Source organism: Neofelis nebulosa, chromosome 5 (genome assembly GCF_028018385.1).
Source record: "Neofelis nebulosa isolate mNeoNeb1 chromosome 5, mNeoNeb1.pri, whole genome shotgun sequence".
NCBI lineage: Eukaryota > Metazoa > Chordata > Mammalia > Carnivora > Felidae > Neofelis > Neofelis nebulosa.
This window is the reverse complement of record NC_080786.1, coordinates 107,079,761-107,097,699: the sequence shown is the minus strand read 5'-3', so window position 1 is coordinate 107,097,699 and position 17,939 is coordinate 107,079,761. Positions and strand designations below refer to the sequence as shown.

Genomic DNA, 17,939 nt, shown 5'->3' with positions numbered 1-17,939 from the left:
TCATTTATACATCTTTGGAAAAATGTCTTTTCAAGTCATTTGCCCATTTTTCAATTGGGTTATTTGGGGGGTTTTTTGCTATCAACTTGGATGAATTTCTTACATACTTAGGAAATCAACTCCTTACCAGATAGACAGTTTGCAAGTTTTCTTCCATTCTGTACATTTTCTTTTCATTCTTTTGATTGTTTCCATATTCGTGCAGAGGGTTTATGATTTGATGTAGTCTCACTTGAGTACTTTTACCTTTGTTGCCTGTGTGTTCTTATTGTTATATTCAAAACATCATTGCCAAGACCAACGTCAAAAAGCTTTTCCTCTACATTTACTTCTAGGAGTTTTATAGTTCAGGTCTGTGTTTAAGTCTTTAATTTTGAGTTGATTTTTGAGTATGGTATAAGGTAGGGATCCGATTTTTTTTTTTTTTTGCATGTGAATACCCAGTTTTCCCAGCACCATTTGTTGAAGAAACTATACTTTTCCTTTTCCCATTGTGTCTTCCTGCCACCTTTGTTAAAAGATCAGTGGGTTTATTCCTAGGCTCCCTATTCTGTTCAATCAATCCATATGTCTGTCTTTATTCATGTATTGTACTGTTGTGCTTAAAATAGCTTTGCAATATATTTGAAATCAGGAAGTGTGATGCCTCCAGCTTTGTTCTTCTTTCTCATGATCTCTGTGCCTATTCTGGGTCTTTGTGAATTTTAGAATTGTCTTTTCTATTACTGTCAACAATGTCTTTGGGTTTTTTTTTTTTTTTTTTTTGGACAGAGAGAGACAGAGCATGAACGGGGGAGGGGCAGAGAGAGAGGGAGACACAGAATCGGAAACAGGCTCCAGGCTCCGAGCCATCAGCCCAGAGCCCGACGCGGGGCTCGAACTCACGGACCGCGAGATCGTGACCTGGCTGAAGTCGGACGCTTAACCGACTGCGCCACCCAGGCGCCCCTGTCTTTGGGTTTTTAAAAAGATAGTATTGAATCTATAAATTGTTTTGGGTAGTATGGACATTTTAACAATATCAAGTCTTCCATTTCATCAACACAAAATATCTTTATGTATGTATGTATGTATATATATATATATATATATATATATATATATATATACTTTGCTTTCTTTAATATGCTTTCTTTAATTTATTTTGGAAATGTTTCTAATTCTCAGTGAACTTCATTACTTCCTTTGTTAAGTTTATTCTACAGTATTTTATTATTTGATGCTATGTAAGTGAGATTGTTTCTTAATTTCCCTGTCAGATGGTTTGTTGTTAATGTATAGAAATGCAACTGTTTTTTGCATGTTGACTTTGTATTGTATAATTTTGCTGAATCCATTTATTTGTTCTAATAATTTTTTATGTATGGAGTTTTCATATAAGTCATGTCACCTGCAAAAAGATAAGTCTTATTTCTGCCTTTCTGATTTGAATGCATTTTTTTTCTCACCTAGGACTTTTTCTTTCATAGGACTTCCACTACTTATCTTGAATGAAAGTGGTGAGAATTGACATCCTATTCTTATTCCTGATCTTAGAGAAAATGTTTCAATTTTTTACTCTTGAGTATGATGTTAGCTGTGGGCTTATCAAATGTGGTCTTTATTATGTTGAGTTACATTCCTTTTATACCTAGTTTGTTGAGAGTTTTTGTCCGAATGAGTGTGTGAGTATTTTAAATGCTTTTTCTGCATCTAGTGAGATGATCTTGTAATTTTTATTCTTCATTCTATTAATGTGATCTATCACATTTATTGATTTACGTATGTTGAACCATCCTTGCATCCCAGAAATAAATCCCACTTATCATATTGTATGATATTTTTAATGTACTATTGGATTCAGTTTACTTGTATTTTGGTGAGGATTTTTGCATCCATATTCATCAATGATATTAGCCTATCATTTTCATTTCTTATCGTTTTCTTTGTTTGGCTTTGATATCAGAAATGCAGGACTTACAAAATAAGTTTGGAACTATCACCTCCTATTCAGTTTGGGGGAAGGGTAAATTCTTCGTTTTCATTATTTTTATTTTTTCCTCACACTGCATTATTGCAAAATCTGGAAGGCAGGTGAACCAGTCCCATCCCTCTGCCCATCTGTGGGCAGAATGGAGCTGAAATGAAATCAGAAAACATTCAACAGACACGACTGGGCAATATTATAGAACCTCCTTAAACAGTGAACTCCTCATTTGCTGCCCAGAGAGCCCTAGCCCTGAGGTTGGGTGGCATGGGGTGAGGAGGGTCAAGCCTGAATATACTCCACTTTTGAGGACTTCTCAGGCACCCATGGGAGAACTAAAGTCTCTGGAAAGAAGTTGAGATTGAAGAGGGCCTGGGTCCCAGATTCCAGGTTTGGAAGGTTGAGTCTAGAGCCCTGATTTGGGAAGAAGTTTTGGTCTAGGAACCCAGACTATAGGGAAGATGGCTAAATTCTGGAGTCTAGGCTTGCAGTGGGGATTTGAATCATGGAAGCTCCATAAGATCCCAGGTTTGGGGGTCCTGGGTAAATAAGTACCGGTCTGGGTATGTTGGAGCATGGAGGCTGAATCCTGGAGCCCAGAAGGACCCCAACTGGGTCCCAAAGGTGGTTTGGAAAAGGCGCCTTAGTCCTGGAGCCCTGGTTTAAGAGGCTATGGACCCAGGAGTCCTGGTTCAAGGCCTGACGGGCCGCACCCCTGGCACAGCACTTGGTCTCCAGCCCCCTCACGAATTCTTGGCCCACCAGGGAGGTGGCACAGAGGGCACAGGAGATGGAGCTGTGGTGCCAGTGGTGGTCTTAGAAGGGCACGTACTTGCTTCCACCCAGTCCTATGATGCTACCTTTGCAGCTGCTGCACTTGGGTGCAAACACTTCTCCAAAACCGGCCACTCAGTAGGGATCATCATCCCTGGAAGCAAACTGCTGCTCTGCCATGCGCATGTGGCTCCCTGTGCAGACCAGGCATTCTTGATGCCAGGGCTGATCACGGTATGTTATGCACCCTATGTCAATGACTGGCTGCAGAGGGTACGGTGAGGAGAAAGCTTGTTCTCCTGGCAGGGCACGCAGCAATGAGCATGCTTGCGAGGCACAGAGGAACAGGAGCCCAGCAGCTGCTCACAAACCACTGCACCAGAAGCAGTGCTCGGGCCCTGTCTGGCCTCTTCTGCATTCCAGCTTCCGGGACCCAGGCATGACGGCGTACCCTGCAGGTGAACTCCCGGGACAAGGCACTGCTGCAGCAGTCAATGCACAGCAGCTCACTGTACTGGCAAGAGAAGCTCTGGCACCCGCAGCAGCCCACCTGGATGTGGCGGTCTTGGTAGAACACCTCCCTTGAGTCGTGCCCCACATGCGGCTGGCACTCAACACAGACGGCGGCAAAGGTGTTGTCATAGCAGGGCACACAGTCGGGGCCATCATCCATCCGGATGTATTTGAGGCCATACAGGGATTCGCTGCATTTTGCACAAAGTCCTAGCTCATGGTGGCTATGAGTGAGCCGCCTAAGCCGGTGGCGGAGCCGGAAACCGCAGTTCCCTTGCGTTTTCTCCATTATGTTTTGTCAATTACGTCTAATTATTGATAGGGAAGGACTTACTATTGCCGTTTTGTTTATTGTATTCTGTCTGTTTTGCAGGGGCTTTGGGGGGAGTGGCTTAGAGGGCAGGGGGCTGACAAGAGTTAGAAAAGAGGTCAGGGAAAAACAAGAGTTAGGAAAAGGCTGAGCAAGAACCCACGCTAGAGTCCGTGCCTTCAAGCTCTGTGTTTAGACTGGAGGTTGACAAACTGGAGTACCAGCCCACCACCAGTTTTTGTGTAGCTCTGGAGTAACAATGGTTTTTACACTTTTAAAAGGTAGAGGAAAAAATCAAAAGAATAAAATTTCCTAACATGTGAAAATTCTATGAAATTCACATTTCATGGTACATAAGTTTTATTGGAACCAAGGCACACCCATTCATTTACATGTTGTCCATATACTTTCATGCTGAAGTAGCAGAACTGAGTAATTGGAAGGACACCTTTTGGCCCATAAAGCCTTAAATTTTACGATCTGACCCTTTACAGAAAGTCTGCTGACTCTTTCTGTAGAGCTTTGCTGCTCAAAGTATGATCTACAGACCATGAGCAAGAAGTATCATATGGGAGCTGTTAGAAAGGCAGAATCTCAGGTCCTGCAAAAGACCTGCTGTATCCAAATCTGCATTTTACAATGATTTGTGTCCACATTCAATTGCACGGAGCATTGTTATATTAGTGTCCTGTTTTGGCAGATGGGTCAGTAAGTCTAGCAAGTAGGACATGGGTTGGATTAAGACTAGGAGACAGAGGAGGAAGGGACAGGGTCCACAGACATTTAAGGAATGTCTGTCACTTGGGGGTGCACAGGAAGGCACACATTCTTACCCCAGGCTTCTGAGATTCCTGCATATAAATATATGGATAATAGGAAGTCATATGCAAGCTAACATAAAAGTTTGCATTTCTTATTATTAAAGTATGCTTTGCCAAAGCTGATCAACAGGAAGATAATCAAATTAGCCAATATCCACCTTCCCATCTCCAGCCTCAATGTACGCACACACACAGGAAGAGTTTTCTGACAAGCAAGAATGCCATTCTTACTAGAAATTGGCCAGAAGCACTGCTATGGGGAAGTTTCTTAAGAGGTAGTAACTCAAATATTTTGCTAAAGCATTGTTACAAATGCTAGAATAGTCATGAATAAGATGGTAAAGAGTACAGTCCTCCCTCAAAGATACTCTACAAGAAAATTCACCATTTGATGTTCCTTTCCTTTCCTTTTCTTTCCTTTCCTTTCCTTCCCTTCCCTTCCTTTTCCCTTCTTTTCCTTTCCCTTCCCTTCCTTTCCTTTCTTTTTCTCTTTCTTTCTTTCTTTCTTTCTTTCTTTCTTTCTTTCTTTCTCTTATCTTTCTTAACAGGAACTTTTAAGATTTACTCTTTTAGCAACTTTCAAATACATGATACAATACTGTTAACTTTATTCACTATGTTATACATTACATCTGCAGAATTTATTTATCTTATAACTGGAATTTTGTACCTTTTCATTACCTTCCCACATTTTGCCCACTCCCTACCCCATGTTCCTAGTAACCACATCTGTTCTGTTATCTATGAATTCATTTTTTAAGATTCCACATATAAGTAAGACCATATGGAATATATTTATATATTCAATTTATATCCAATTCAACATTTTCTTTACCAATTCATTCACTGCTGAACATTTAGGTTGTTTCCATGTCTTGGTTATTGAGAAAAATGCAATAAACATAGGGTGTAGCTTTCTAAGAGATAGTGGTCTCATTTCCTTCAGATATATACTCAGAAGTGAAATTGTTGGGTCGTATGGTGGGTTTATTTTTAATTTTTGAACGATCTCCATACTGTTTTCCACAGCGACTACACCACTTTACATTCCCAACAACAACACACAAGCTTCCCCTTTCTCCACATCCTGACCAACAGTTGTCATCTCTTGACTTTTTAATAATAGCCATTATAATAGACATGAGGTGATGTCTCAGTATGGTTTTGATTTGCATTTCCCTGATATTCGTGATTTTGAATACCTTTTCATATTCCTCTTGGTCATTTGCATGTCTTCCTTGGAAAACTGCTCAGTTCCTTTGCCCATTTTTTAAATAAGTTTTTTGGTTTTTCTTCCTTATTGAGTTGTATGAGTTTATATGTATATGTATATACATATATATAAATATATATTAATTAATTATATATTAATATTAACTCCTTATCAGATATATAGGGTGTAAATATTTTCTCCCACTTCTAAAATATCATGATATTAGCTATAAGCTCCACCTATTTCCTTTCCCGTTTAAGGAGAAGATTCTAGATTGTATGCATTTTTCTCTATCTCTCAGAGCTGTGGTGGCTGCTGAGAGCCACCTGCACATTTTCCTCCAGACAATACACTGAATGGCGTTTGGAGCAGTGGCCACTTCTCTCCTTCCCTTCTAAAGGAAACATCTCAGGATTGTGCGCCTTCTTTTAGTCCCACAGAATCATGCTGTTTGATGAAAACAAACTGCTCTCTTTTCTGTAGGGAAGCACACTGAAAGGCCCAAAAGGTGGGTGCAGCTTCCACTTCTCTCCCTTCTTTCTGATGGAGATGTCTGGGGATTGTGCACCTTCTCTCAATTTTGCAGCACCACAGGCTGGACCACTGGCTACTGAGCGACCCCCACCTCTTTTCCCTGGGGTCTGTTTGGGCTGGAGTGCCAGGCGGTGGGTGCAAGTTCCACCTTTTTTCATGTCCGAAAAGAGAAATCTCAAAATTGTACACCTTCTCTCAATCCCACAGACCCATGCTGACTGCTGAGAACCACCCATCTTTCTTTGTTCTTAGAAGCCCACAGGCATTCTAACTATGCTGACTGCCTCAGCCGTCTCTATAAGGTTATACAGAAGTAAATTTCTTGGGCAGGATTCCCAAAGTCTAAAAATATTGAATGCATGCTTCACTCACTGCTTGCCCCCCTGGAGAAATCTCAGGCCACTTGGATCTCTCTTGGCACTGAACTGTGCCAACTTAGGGGAGGGGCTGACCCAGGTAAACTGAAACTGCTCTTTTGACCTGTTTCACGGTATTTTTCCTCATTGTGTTTATCTGGGGAACTGTAATTTCTTAACTGGTCTCTGGAGTTCTCAGAAGGTATTTTGGCTCAAGTAGTATTGTTTGTGTGTGTCTATGTGGAGGGACAATTGTTCCAATTTCTTATTCTGCCATCTTACTGATGTCATTCTTTAATAGTTTTTAATATATTAAAATCTGATGCACACAGAAAGCACATTTTTGAAAGAATACTTGCAAACACAAGTATACAAATTTTAAAACTTAGAACCACTACTAGGAGAGCAGAAATAAAAGAAAATGGAAAATAGTTATAGCAATAACCCTACAAGTACAAATTTATCTTCCAACTGTAAGGTAGTTGGGTATTGGAGAAAATGAGCAGCCATAAGAGACAAGTAGTGATTTTCTCAGAAGAAAGATTTAATAAAGAAAAGTGTTTGTGAATATAGGTGAGCTTTCTTGTAACATGGAGAATTTCATAGGACACTGGGAGAAACTTGGGGATGATACACAGAGTTAGAAATTGAGTTAAATAAAGACACCACTGAGCATTTGAGAAATAATACGCATACTAATCAGTTTGTGCAAGAATTCACATTTTGGGTGATGACCCAGGACAAAAAGAAGTTAGGCAAGATGAATTTGGCTTTAGCAGCCTCCTGAAGATAGGAAGCAATCCAAATTTATGGACTTCAGCCTTAAGTTGGAGTAAAAAGACAGATGGGTCTAACGTGGGATAAGATACTTCTTTTCTCTCTTTTTTTAAACTTTTCTTAATATTTATTTTTGAGAGAGAGAGAGAGAGGAAGAGAGACAGACAGAGTGTGAGTGGGGACGGCAGAGAGAGAGAGACACAAACAGAATCGAAAGCAGGCTCCAGACTCCAAGCTGTCAGCACAGAGACTGACACGGGGCTCGGACCCATGAACTGTGAGATCATGACGTGAGCCCAAGCCGGATGCCCCTAACATTTCTTTTCTTTTATTCTACAGGAAAGAGTGAAGCTAGGGAGCATAATCTTTATGGTAGGTACTTATGGGAGGTAGTTGCAGCATTCCCTTCAGAAGGGACGGCAATAGGATGAGGTCTCTGCATCATCATGCTTCAGGTTGGAGCCCAACAGACAGCATGATCAGCACAGCAATCCAAAATATAATCCCTGTGGGGAAAGGCACCACGTCTGCTGCTTTCCTCACTCTGTCCACAGAACCTAAGACATCAAGTAATGCAATAATTATCTACTAAATGAAGGGATTAGATACCAGTGAAAAACTGGAAAAAGAAAGGCAACAAAAGGGAAAAAGTCAAATACATTATGATATATCTTGATAATGGAATTTGATGAAATAAATGAAAATTATAATTTGGAAATATACCGTTAATATCAAAAATATTTGGGGCGCCTGGGTGGCTCAGTCGGCTAAGCGTCCGACTTTGGCTCAGGTCATGATCTCACGGTCCGTGAGTTCGAGCCCCGCGTCGGGCTCCGTGCTGACAGCTCAGAGCCTGGAGCCTGTTTCAGATTCTGTGTCTCCCTTTCTCTCTGACCCTCCCCCATTCATGCTCTGTCTCTCTCTGTCTCAAAAATTAAAATAAACATTAAAAAAATTTTTTTAAAGAAAATATTTATGCTATACAAATGCTAAAAGACTGCAAACAATATTTTGTATCATCTTTTTTTGGCAAACAAATAATTATTCATAGAAAAAAGTTGACAAGAATGTACATTAAAATATTAACTGTAGCTATTTCTGGATGTGACAAGTGATGCTTCCTCTTGCTAATGTAAATTTATGAATAGTTCAAGATTCACCTGAATTATGATGAAATTCTGAAGGTACAAAATATACATGGATTTTGAGAATCAATACCTGCAAGGTGAATGAATTCGTTTTTAAAAACCATCTATGCTAAGAATTTATACTTAGTTGTAATTGTACCAGTTAAGGAGGTATAAAATGGTTTAATCATCTTCTGATTTGCATTTAATTGCCATATGCTTATGGGGTTAGCAGCTGGAAGCTCCTTGAGGGCAGTGATAATATTTGTATGAGTGTCCTGAGAACCTAGGTGTTCAATAAATGTCTGTTGAACTAAGTAACTATTTTATAATATCTTATAATAATTTGCCATGTTGTTGAAAGTTTTCTGGAAATATTAAATGAACACTTTGCATAATACTGATTTAACTTTTTCTCTTTTTCTGAAACTGCTTCTGCATGTATGCTTCTAACTTAGTTGCCATCTTCTTTGCACAGAAGCTTAAAATTATGATTTAGTCTGTGGTTGTTTTTTCATGTTAGTATTTTCTGTAACTACTCTGCTTACCAAGTGACCCCTCTGAAGCTCTAGTCAATAGTCATTTTTTCCTCTTCCCTGTAACATAAATTTTAGCACTTAAAAATTCTTATGTATCCAAAGTTTATTTGGTTATTTTAGTTTATTTCCATAAAAAAGAAACCTCATCTTTATTTTTATCAGTTGACTCCGGATTTTAACACATGGGAGTTAATAATTCTCAATTCTCTTTTTCATAAAACTCTTTGATATTCTAGCCTACTTATGCTCCCAGATGCATTTGTAGAAATTTTTTTGTCAGTTTATAAAGAAAATCATGTTGATGCTTTCACTAAGACGATATCAAAGCTGTAATGAAAGTTGGAACATCTGACATATTTAGAACATTATCATCTTCATATACAGAAATACAGTTTGCCTTTCCATTTATTTCAGTATTCTCCCAATAAACCTTGGTAATTTTATGCATCGTTTTCAGCTCTTGAATTTATTTTCTAAGTATTTTAATGCTTGCTTTATTGTGAATTGAATCTTTTTTCCATAATTGTTACCAAATATTTTTATTTTTATCACTTTATTTTTTTCTATATATTTCTTTCTTTTTGGCATGCTGCTTTATTCTGTTCCTAAATACTTTAGGCAAAGGCTTAATTCATTGTTTTTCCCTTTTCTCCCATACAAACACAAGAATTTGAGTGATAAATTTTCTCCTAAGTGCTATTTTGGCAGCATTCCATACTTTTTATGTATATATTGTATTTGTATTTTCACTGCATTTTCTTGTTATTACATTCTGGATTTCTTCCCTGACCTAGGCACTTTTAAAAAACACTTTTTCTTAAGTTTTCATGCATTTGGCACATTTTAATTCCATTCTCATTATTTGTTTCTATTTTTAATGCATTGTGGCTTAAAATATAATGGGTAGTATATCGGTTTTTAAAAATTGCTTGGGTACATTTTTGTTCCAGCATGTGATCCTTCTGAAAAACATATTATTACACTTGAAAACCAAGTGCATTTCCATATTCCGTTCCTATTTTCTCTCAGGATAACGGTTAATTCTATTCTACTAATCATGTTATTCAGGTAGAACTTTTAAAATTAATTGTCTCCTTGTTATCAATCTAATCAAGAGAATCTTACTGTGGGAGTTTCACTTATCTTTCTATTGCTTGGATCTATTACTGACTAATTTAAGTTGACAGTCCTCTATTGGCTAGCCAGTGGCCTATGAACAAAATAATCATATGATTTATCATCTAAACTGGAAAAATTTAGATAGTGGAAAAGGATGCTCCTAATAATTATGCTGGATCAGCAGGCCTGAACCAAAACTACTTGAGCAAATCCAGGATAAATCTGCAGGTAATCTAGCAGGAGCGCTCTATCCACTAGAGGTGTTCTATACTACTCATTCATCAAAACAGCATTAACTGAATTAGCCTGACTGAAATTTGAAAAAGTCTAACAGCATTTACTATATGTAAGTCTTACAACATGTAAGAGAGGATGGATGTAAGTGGATGTAAGCTACGGGGGTTATTTTTGTTTCCCTCTTTTGCTTATGTGTATTTTCTAAATTAAATGCAATTACTTTTGAAGAAAGAAAGAAAGAAAGTTTTCAAAAGAAGCAGGTGATTTGGAAAGTATGGATATTTGGGGCAATTCTAATTCTCCATTTTAATAGAGAGTAAGGAATTTAAGAAAAAGGGTGGAACAATATTTACAAGGAAAAGTTATCAAGAGGCAGGTCACTGGAGTCAAACTGCCACATCATTTACTAGATGTGCAACAAGTTAGACTTACTTCCCCTTACTTTCTCCTTTGACAAAGTGAAGATAACAGTAGCACCTTCCCCATGAGGTTGTTACGAGTATTACATGAGATAATAAGATAGTAAGTATTACATGAGCAAATAAGCAAAACACTGAGACCAGTGCTGGGCTTGAGGAAAGTGCTCAGGGCACTAACTATTAGCTAAGGGCAGGCAAGAAGGTGGCAAAGAAAATAGGAACCTGAAGAAAAAAGTTGAGAATTGGCATGAAGATAGAAAAGCATTCTCAGATTGGGCCTACCTTCCTTTGCTCCATTAAACCTTGGTCCTCAGCAGGATGCTGACTATTCTGGAAACCCATAGGACTTCTTTAAGTTCAGAGAGAGGCCTTCCTTTCTTAAGTGCCCCCATCCTACTCTTCCCCTTTTCCAGGCTACGGAGATCCTGTAGCCCTGTTCTGCCCCATGCTGCCAGACAGATGTTTTGCCCCTTGCGATTAATCATTTGCCACAGAAAGGGAAGCAAAATCCTGCTGATTGCAGAGTTGTAACATTTTACCCAAACAGCAGAGAAAGGCTTGCTGCATGTGGCATGTATTATTCTCTTTCTTTTTTAGCAACAAGCCAAATGGAACGATGTATAAGAAAATATGCTGGAAAATAATGTAAAAAGAAGTATCTCGTGCCTGTGAGTGTGCAGAGTTTGGGAACAAGGGCTGCAGTAATGAAGAAGAAAATTATGTGGGTACTAAAGTGAATTTGTGGCATTCTATTTATATTTTCTTTGAAAGTATTAGCCTATTAATGCTAGTGCTTTAGACATTGCCCATTAAAGCATGTTACAAAGATAACCTTTGTTTTCCTTAAATTTGCCAGACTGAAAGCCTCAGAGACATGGTCCACATCTTCTCCATCTCAGTATTCTCAGCATGTGATACAATGTCTGGCACATAGTGGGTCTTCCATACATGCCTGTTAAGCAGAAATAGGACAGAACAAATTCACCCTACAGAACCAGTTTGCAAGATATTGTGTAAATCTATAAAGGAATCAAAAGACTTTAATATGCTTTGGGGAAAAGGGGAGCTGTAATATACCTGGGTCAAAAATAAAAGCTGGATGAAAAGGTAAGTATTTAGTAAACTGAATTTATTGTTGTTGTCAATGCCTCTAATCTCCTTGCTCTTAAATCTACTACTTGACTCTAAAGCTTCTAACTTGGGCCTTTCATTTTCTGACCTGTTTAATTAGTTCCAGAATTCCACAATGGAGATTGAAAGCAACTCATTAGCAACGGTAAAACGAAACTACAAAGAATACTACCATCTGAAATTTTATTTAGGATATTCCTCTAAGCTGAAACTCCTTCTGCAAGCTCTTAAACCTCACATACTCCAGTTCCCCTTATATTTAACTTGGGTCAGCATCTATAATTTAACCAAAATTACCTAGAGCCTACCTTGTGCTGAGAACTGTTATGGGTAATTTGGATGAAAGAATAATTAAACTCTGATCTTAACATTTCTGATCCGTCTTTGCATTGTTGGAGTTTCACTGGTTCAGCACTGCTACTCCAGATATCTGACTCTTGTAGTTGTTACAATAATGTTTGCTTCTATAATCAGCGAACTCTATATCCTTGGTAGTCTAATTCAGTAGAAGTTTCTTTTTCACATAATGCTCAAATGAATGTTCTGTCAGTGGGTGGCTTCCTCCAGTCATGTATTCGGATACTAAGGTTCCCCTCATCCTGAGCTCTGCCACATTCAACATAGGCCTCACAAAGCCCCCTTGGGTTTTCTCTGTCCCATCCAGCCTGAAGTGGAAAAGAACACGGAGGATTGTGCATGGGAGTTTGTTTGTTTGTTTGTTTGTTTGTTTTTTAATGTGGTTCACGTAACTTCTATGTGGTTTGTTTATTTATTTATTGGAACTCAGCAACATGTCCACACATACCTGCAAAGAATGCTTGCAAATATGGACTAGGATGTGTGTCCACAAAGAGAAAATGAGTTTGGTAAACAGTTATCCAGCCTCTTATATATCTGCCACTCTGTTTACTGCAACTGCAGACAAGAGGCATTACTCCCCATATCCCACCCAGACATCTGGAAAACAACCCATCAGCTGGGCCCATCGAGCCAAATCTGCCCCCTAACCTCAGCTACCCCTGGGCCAGGACAAGATGACTTTCTTTCAGAGTTTCTCAGTATTGCCTCATAAAAACTACGTCACTAGGATCGACTCTAACCTGACCCCCCAAGATTCCCACCACCTATGATGCATGCCCCGTGTAGCTCCTTCCCTTGAACGTGTGTTGGTTGTGGAGACCAAATTTTACTAAAGAATATGGCAAAAGTGAAGGGATGTCACTTCCAGGAATAAGTTAAAAAAAGACTGAGTTCCAGGGCGCCTGAGTGGCTCAGTCGGTTGAGCTTCCGACTTTGGCTCAGGTCATGATCTCACAGCTTGCGAGTTTGAGCCCCACGTCGGGCTCTGTGCTGACAGCTCAGAGCCTGGAGCCTGCTTCAGATTCTATGTCTCCCTCGCTCTCTGCCCCTACTCCGCTATTACTCTCTCTCTCTCTCTCTCTCAAAAATAAATAAAGATTAAAAAAAAAAAAAAAAAGACTGAGTTCCTTGGGCATTCACTTGCTCTTGTGCTCTGAGGAAACTCAACTACCACGCTGTGAGTTTCCCTGTGGAGAGACCCATGTGACAAGGAACTAAGGGAGGCCTCTGTTCAACTGCCAGTGAGGACCTGAAGACCTCATCCATCCAATAACCAGTGAGGAACTGAATTTTGTCAACAACCAAGTGAGCTTGGAAGTAAATCCTCTGTCAGTTAAATTGTGAGTTAGGTCAATTAAGTTAATTCAGATAACACTATAGCCCCAGCTGACACCTTTCTAGCCTTGAGCTGGAGGCACCCAAATTCCTTAGCCACAGAAATGGGGAGATGTTAATTGTTTTAAGGCATTACGTTTTAGGGTAATTTGTTACACAATAATAAATACCTAATAAACATGTGACTTATTGTCAGCTTGGGCTTCCATGTTCCCTCCCTTTTGCAAAACACCCATATTCACATGCTTGCAGTATTATGGTTCTGCACAGTGTCCTCATATGCAGTCTGGCACTGCCATACTTGCATATTTTATATACATGTATACTTTAATTGAATTTATACATGTATGCAAATGAATGTATGCAATTCCAGAAAATCCAGATTTATGCAATTTTATTTTATTTTTAATGAAGCTAATTTGTTCACTGTATAAATTGGATTTGTTTATCTTTTGTAAAACTGAAAAACTTCCCAGTTCTCTTTGGTCCAATATTTGGTTGTAAAAATATGATCATTCTCTGATAATATTAAACTTTAAGCATGAAATGTCTATATGAGGGATACATTGCCTAATTTAGGTTTAGAAGAAAAGACGGCATAGAAAATGCATAGCCAACCCTTGAGAGCAATAGTCTTAATGCATTCATCATAGTATTGCCCGTAACATCTATCACAGAGTATTGCATATTGGAGCAAATAATAAAAGTTAGCCTGGCTTAAGGTGGATTTTCTCCCAGATTCTATTGAATTCTTCATGTGAAAAGAAGAAAAATCTTAAAGCCCTGACTTTTCATCTGCAAAATATAGAAGTCGGTGTTTACTCTTCTATCTTCTTAAGGGTGCTATGAGAAATAATGTAATAAAATGTTGAGAACAAAACTTTGGAGCTATATCTACAGGACTATTTTTTTAATGTAAAATTTCTGGCGAGCTTGCAAGTGGAAATTGCCTCAGCATCAGCCACAGACTGTTGAAATAATGCGGGCTTTGAAATCAGAATATGTTGTATCCCACCTCTGGTATTTCTCTATAATTTCCAATAACTTCTTTGAACTGGTTTCCCCATCTTTAAAATGAGATTATAATATATCAAAATAGGTTGTAGTGACATGTTTTATTTTTTTTTTGTTTTGTTTTGAACACTTTCTTACTTTCCAGCGCAATATATTTTTAGAAATCTCATTGTAATAATAATATGCCCAGAAGTCCTTATTTTCAACATTGGTGTATCCCAGAAACAACGTGGGAAGTGTGAGCTTCCTACAGCTCCCTCCAGCCCATTTGCAAGTTTCTCTCCAGACCTGTAGAAGTACAATTTCTCTTACACTTCCCTTCCTTAGGGCAAATGTTTGGGGTCATAAACTCCTTTGAGAATCTGATTAAGACAAAAACAAAAAAACCCACAAAACCCCCTGTGATCCCCAGAAAATATATGTAAGTACTCATCCATTAAACCTGCATGAGATTTCCTGTCTCCTGAACCACCTGAAGCTTACACATATACCTCGCTTTAGGGCTGGCCCTCGGTTCTCAGAGGAAACATGCAAGCAAGCATCTATCCTGGAGAAGCATATACCAAGCGCCCAAGTCGAAAAAACACAATCGGTCCCTATTTAAAATCTTAGGATTTTTTAGGTGAAGTACACTGAGAGATCATACTAGTACATTCCTAGAGATAGGAAAGTAAGGCTTGCCAAAATAAATTGACCTGCCCCAGGACACCGTTCCCATAAGACCAGCCTTGGCCTCACTTCTGACTCTAAATCCATGGTGGTATAGGAGGATTTGATCTTGCTACCGTGAATGTAGGCCAACTTAGCTTTTAACCTCTCTGCTTTTTCCTGAGCTGCTGAATGAAAAACCCCTTCTGATTGATGCTATTATTTACCAACACCTTTCTCCCAAATCACTTCAAGCACAAAACTAGAGAAGTAAATAAACCACCAGCCTTAAAAAGGCAGATCTGCTGATCTCTCCAATTCTTACATTCCCTTCTCCTGTAGTCTTTTCTCTCCAACAATATAGACAGTTTCCTTTTTCACAGACGTTCAAAGAGTTGGAACAACTCAGAAGGAAATGAAGGTTTAGGCATACCTTCTTTGGGGAAGCACTTGAGAAAATAAGCATCATATTCCTTTTCAGATTCATGCCTTGCCCAGTTTCCACTATGAAGATAAACTGCACTTTGGGATTTGGAGATGCATATTGGTATGCCTGGGGCTAGAACTAGAGAAGCCAGGTTGACTGTCCTTGGATTGGGAGGAGAAAGGGTACACAATGGATTCATCATCAACCTCTCCCTTAAAGTGTCCTGCCGGCCCCAATCTAAAATCTCCTTAGAAGAATATAATTAGCCAGCAAGATTATTTTGAAAGAAAAGTTCTCCAAGGGTAGTCTTGACCCAAAAGTGTTATAGGAAAGATACAATGGGCACTCTTCAGCTAACATGAAGAACTGTAAATGTCCATGGACTTGAATAAACAGAGCAATTTATACCTATTCTAACATGCTCTTCATGTTGACCTGTATAAAGCTGTAGAGAAACACAGGGTAATACCATGAGTATATTGTCCATTTAGAGTCAGGAGTTCTATCAGGAATAACAAGCCACAATGCACTCTACATTATCTGTGGACATGAGTCAGGATCATCTATCAATCACTACTCTAATTTCTACCTTCCAGTTAATAAATTTGGGCTTCCAACAATCCAATGTTGCCCATGGACATTGAAGGAAATAAAGGCTACCTCACTGACTGACCATGAAAATAGCAAGGCAAGGGACCATGTGACAAATGCAGATTTAACATAACTGATCTCCAACCTTGTCACTTTATTTCAGATTGAAACATGTGAAGAAAATAGCTTCCCTTAATGGAGTAGAAACATTAAGTTATATCTAATGCTAAATAAGTCTTAAAGAGGTTATTTTTCCTTTCATGAGATTAAATAATGAAAAGTCAGGATGTTCACATACTTTTGATCTGATAAGGATCACTGCAAGAAATCACCTAAACCCAGAAAACAGATCATTTAACCCCTCAAAAGCAGGTTGATTTAACTAAAAATTAGAGAAGACGGCTGTCTTCAGAAATCTTTCAAAGAAAAATACACAGGTTAGACTACCCTTTCTTGACTGTTACAAACAAACACAAAATTGAACTATGATGAAAAGGAAAGACAATATTCAATGGGTTTTGGCCACGTAATCCATAAAAATTAACTGAAACCTTTGAGGTTCTGATATCTTCCAGCAAACAGGTAAGGTTCAAGGTCTTTATAAAAAGCTGGAGTACTGACCTGTTAAAACTACATTCCTCACAGTGTGCTCTGAGGCTCTTCCTGGGAATTAGCTGCATCAGAACAGCATGGAGGGGAGGGAGGGGGCATGATCTAATGCAGATTCCTGAATCTACTGCAGATCAACTGGATCTAAATCTGGTTCTCCAGGGGTGTGGTCTCCCCAAGTGATTTCTATACCCGGAAGTGGGAAGCCCCTGCCTTAAAAGCAATGGAATGTAAGGGAAAATGCCTTTTTAACTGCTAGTGTGCATTCTTAGACAAAATTGGCTTTGAGTTTATGATATGGTGTTGTTCAATCTGATCAGCCTCAGCACCTGATCGTAAATTTTGAAAACAAAATGATTTTTGTTAAGACAAGCAACCACTAGGACAGCCAAGGAGTTTTATATGTGGATCATCTAGAATATTCATGTAAAATGAGAAGTTGTACTCTGCATAAAATGTTCAGTTAAGGTTTTTTTTTTTAATTTTACAAACACTTATCTACCTAAAATATAGGGAAGTTTTAGAGCAGGTGACACAACTTCCTCCTTAATTATGTTTCTGTGCCCCTTTCCCTAAAATATCCTTCAGTGCATCGTCTTGCAGTGGGGTGGGGGGGTGGGGGGCATTGTTGATTCAGCATACTCAAATGTGACTAAAAATTATTTCACAAGTTGAAGTTCTTAGTTTTCCAGTTTTCAAAGGGCATGATATCCCATACATTCTAAACACACCCATCTTTAAAAATTGCTCTGTGTTCACAGCATTATTTACAATAGCCAAGATATGGAAGCAACCTAAGTGCCCACTGATAGATGAATGGATAAAGATTTGGTAATCTGAAATATTACTAAGCCATAAAAAAGAATGCAATCTTACCATTTGTAACTACATGGATGGACCTAGAGTACATTATGCTAAAGGAAATAAGCCAGACACAGAGAGACAAATACCATATGATTTCACTCATATGCGGAATCTAAAAACAAAACAAATGAACAAACAAACAAAACAGATACAAACCCTCAAATACAGACAATAAACTGGTGGCTGCCAAGAAGGGAGGTGGGGGGAAGAGCAAAATGGGAGAAGGGAATGGGAGGAACAGGCTTTGAGTTATGG

The 17,939-nt window shown here is 38.8% G+C and overlaps 1 pseudogene; it reads right to left on the bottom strand.

The window, feature by feature from the left end:
• Positions 1–1,124: 1,124 nt before the first annotated feature.
• Positions 1,125–3,930, bottom strand: LOC131512607 (four and a half LIM domains protein 3-like; annotated as a pseudogene).
• Positions 3,931–17,939: the final 14,009 nt, after the last annotated feature.